The sequence below is a fragment of the Notamacropus eugenii genome, chromosome 3 (genome assembly GCF_028372415.1).
Source record: "Notamacropus eugenii isolate mMacEug1 chromosome 3, mMacEug1.pri_v2, whole genome shotgun sequence".
Classification (NCBI taxonomy): domain Eukaryota; kingdom Metazoa; phylum Chordata; class Mammalia; order Diprotodontia; family Macropodidae; genus Notamacropus; species Notamacropus eugenii.
The window spans coordinates 368,346,901-368,351,149 of record NC_092874.1 but is presented as its reverse complement, the minus strand read 5'-3'; the positions used below and the strand labels follow the sequence as shown (position 1 = coordinate 368,351,149).

The following is a 4,249-nucleotide window of genomic DNA, read 5'->3' as shown; positions in this document are numbered from 1 at the left end:
ACTTCTTCTGACCACCATGTGATCACCTGCCCCATGTGAGTTCTCCATAAAATAGTTTTTTTTGGCAAACATACATTTTGCATTATAGTTTGAATGCTTGGTAGTTTAGTTTGAGCAAGGACTTCAGTGTCTGGTATCTTATTCTGCCAGGTGATCTTCAGAATTTTCCTAAGACAGTTCAAATGGAAGTGATTCAGTTTCCTGGCATGGTGCTGGTAGACTGTCCATGTTTCACAGGCATACAACAATGAGGTCAGTACAACAGCTCTGTAGACCTTCAGTTTGGTAGTCAGTCTAATACCTCTTTTTTCCCATACTTTTCTTTGGATCCTCTCAAGCACTGATCTAACTCTGGCAATGCATATGCCAACATCATTGTCAATGTGTACATCCCTGGAAAGTACACTACCAAGGTAAGTGAACTCATCCACAGCATTCAAAACTTCTCCATTTGTTGTAACCAATGGTCCCACGTATGGATGGTGTGGTGGTGACTGATAGAGCACCTGTGTTCTCTTGGTGTCAATTTTTGGGCCAAAATTAGCACAGGCAGCAGAGAATTGATCCATACTTGTTACATCTCAGCTTTAAAGACTGCATTGAGTGCACAATCATCTGCAAACAGAAAATAATGCATCAATACTCCCTCTTGATCTTGGCTTGTAGCCTTTTCAAACTGAGGAATTTGCCATCAGTATGGTAGCTGAGCTTGATGCCATGTTCATTCTCATTGAAAACATTTGACAGCATGAAAACATCATGCTAAAAAGCATGGAAGCAAGCACACAGTCCTGTTTCACTCCACTGGTGACTGGAAAGGCATGAGAGCATTGTCCACTATCCAGAAACTGGGCAAGCTTGCCATAATGAAATTAACGTACAATACTGATGAACTTCTCTGGGTAACCAAATTTTGACATAATTTTCCATGAGCCCTCACGACTTAAGAGTGTCAAAGGCCTTGGTCAGATCTACAAACATTATGTTCAGACCTCTGTCTTGCTCTTGGCACTTCTCCTGGAGTTGTTGGACAGCAAACACCATATTGACTGTTCCTTGGCCCTTTCTAAAGCCATACTGGCTCTCAGGTAGATGACCATCTTCCAGGTGAAAGATCAGTCTATTAAGGAGGACTCTAGTAAGAATCTTGCCAGCAATGACTAAAAGACAGACCCCCTGTGATTGTTATAGGACAATCTATTTCCTTTACCTTTATAGAGATGGACAATGGAGGCATCCTTGAACTCCTGGGGGTTAACCTCCTCTTGCCATATAACCTGGAAAATTTCAGTCAGTTTTTATATGAGTAATGGTCCCTCTACCTTGTAAATCTGGATGGGAAAATTCAGAAGAGTAAGATATAAGAAAACTGGAAGTGTAGGAGGGGACTAGGTTATAAAGGGCTTTGAATGACAAACAAGAGCATTTAGTATTTGCTTCTGGAGGCAACAAGAAACCACTGGAGTATATTGAGTAGGAAGATGATATGATCAGACTTGTATTTTAGGAAGATCACTTCAGTAGCTAAATGAAAAATGGATTGGAGTGGGAAGAGACTTGAGGCAGGCAGACTCACTATTGGGTCTGGTATGGCAGTAATCAAGGTGTGAGGTGAAGAGCACCTACTCCAGGCTGGTGGAAGCATCAGAAGAGAGAAGGGGGTATATTTGGGAGATCTTGCAAAAATTGACAGGCCTTGGCAATAGCTTGCATGTGGGGGTTGAGAGATACTGAGGAATACAGAATGACTCTCAGGTTTTGAGCCTGAGGGACTGAGAGACTAAGGATGTTGTTGCCCTCTACAGTAACAGTAACAGAGAAGGGAGGAGAAGGAGAGGGTTTAGGGGAAAACGTAATGAGTTCCGTTTTCAACATAGTGAGTTTAAGATGTCAACTGGACCTCCAGTTTGAGATTTCTGAAAGGAATTTGGAGATGAAAAATTGGAAGTCATCAGAGAGACTGGGGCAGAAATAGATTTGAGAATTATCAGTAAAAAAGGTGTATTAAAAAGATGCATTAAATCCATAGGAGTTGATAAGATCACCAAGTTAAGTAGCATAAAGGAAAAAGAGAAGGCCTAGGACAGAACCCTGAGAGACCCTTATAGTTAGAGGGTGTGATCTGGTGGAAGATTAAGCAAAGGAGATGGAGAAGGAGTGATCAGATAGATAAGAAGAAAACCAGGACAGGGTAATGTCCCAAAAAACTAGAGAGAAGAGAGTTAAACAAGGAAAGAGTGATCAACAGGGTCAAAGACTGCAGAAAGGTCAAAGACAAAGAGGATTCAGAAAAGGCCACAGGATTTGGTACCTAAGAGATCCTAAATAACTTTGGAGAGAGCAGTTTGGGTGGAATGACAAGATTGGAAGCCAAATTGTAAGGGTTTATATTATGGTTAATTTTATACATTTCATTCCTTTAGTAGACTATAAACTCCTTAAATGTAAAGAAATTTTTGCTTCCTCTTTGTTGTATCCTCAGTGCCTCGCAGAAAATCTGGTGCCTGGTAGGTACTTAATGTGTGTGTTTTTAATTTATTTTTTATTTAATATTAATTTTTCAAAAATTTTTGAGTTCTGAATTCTTTCCCTCCCCAACCACTCCCCATCCAACCTTGAGTAGACAAGCAATATGTTATCAATTATACCTGTGAAATCATGCAAAATATTTCCACATTAGTCATGTTGTCAATAAAAAAAGCAAGAAAAATAAAGTAGGTGAAAAAAATATGCTTCAATCTGCAGTCAGAGTTCATCACTTCTCTCCCTGGAAAGGAGAGCATTTTACATAATGAGTCTTTTGAAATTGTCTTGGATCATTTTATTTTCTTTTTTTTTTTTTTGTAAGAAACCAATGTTTATTTTCCATCAGCATTTTTTCCAACATTATTAGAGCATCTGGGGTAAAACCTGAGATCACTCTATGGTAGTTCCTACCCACTCAGTGGCCTGAGCAGTAGGAGCCTCAGACAAGTCCTCAGTAGCTGGCTGAACACTCCAATCTTCAGTAGGGAACTGCTGAATGGGCACAGAAGGCACCTGTACTCCCTCAGATCAATCAGCCACTTCAGGCTGAGTAGCAGTGAACTCTGGGGCAGGTGCAGTCCATTCACCTGAAACTCCTCCTTTGTCACTGCCTTCTCAGCTGTGGCCTGCTCTTCCTTTTCAATCTCCTCTGGATCCCTGTACAAGTAAAGATCAGGCATAACCTCCCATGGGTGTTCACGGGAGATGGCACCACACATAGTAGGACTTCACGGGCCAGCATCCACCACATCAGACTCATTGAGTGAGCTCCCTTGTTGTTACACTGAATGGCAAGGTCCACATAGTGCAGTGGGGAGTCAGAGTTGCACAGAGCAATGGTTGGAAGGTTAACATATGATGTTTCAGTCAGAGGCTGATGATCTGCCTGAGGATCAGTGACCACCAAGAGGTGGGGCTCCCTGAAAGCTGCCTGGATCTGGTTAGTGAAGGTGCCCAGTGTGAAACATCTAGCAATAGGTGTAGGGCCAGTGGCAGCAGCAAATTTCAGAACAGCCCCCTGGCCAGTGTTCTTGGATGAGATGACACTAACATCAGCTGGGTTTTCAATGGCAACAATGGCACGAGCTGCCAGCAGAAGCTTTTCCCAAGTTCTCTTCAGGTTAATGATGTATACGCCATCGCTCTTTCTTTTGTAGATGTACCATTCCATCTGGAAGTCCAAATTGGTGCCACCCAAATGGGTTTCCTGCAGCAAGGAATTTGAGGACATCCTCCTCCTTCATCTGCAAGACATCTAGGGCTCCAGATATCATGAAAGTTTCCCTTTAAAGTTACAAAGGAAACTGAGAACAGCGCTGTATGGAACCCTCCTCCGGGTAGCACGGAAAAGCTTGGATCATTTTCTTGATCTGAGTAGTTGATCTTCCTTACAATACTGCTGATTCTGTGTACAATGTTCTCCTGGTTCTGCTCAGTTCACTTTACATCAGCTTATACAAATTTTCCCAGGTTTTTTGAAACCATTTCTCTTGTCATTTCTTGTAGTACAATAGTATTCCATCACAACCATGTACCATAACTTTTCAGCCATTCCACAACAGAAAGATATCACCTCAGTTTTCAGTTCTTTGCAACCACAAAAGAGTTGCATTAAATATTTTGGCACACATAGGTCCTTTTCCTTTTTCTTTGACATTTTTGGGATATAGACCTAGTAGCAATATTACTGGGTCAAAGGGTATGCACAATTTTATAACCCTTT

The 4,249-nt window shown here is 41.6% G+C and overlaps 1 pseudogene; it reads right to left on the bottom strand.

The window, feature by feature from the left end:
* Window positions 1-2,916: 2,916 nt before the first annotated feature.
* LOC140532206 (small ribosomal subunit protein uS2-like) lies at window positions 2,917-3,791 on the bottom strand (annotated as a pseudogene).
* Window positions 3,792-4,249: the final 458 nt, after the last annotated feature.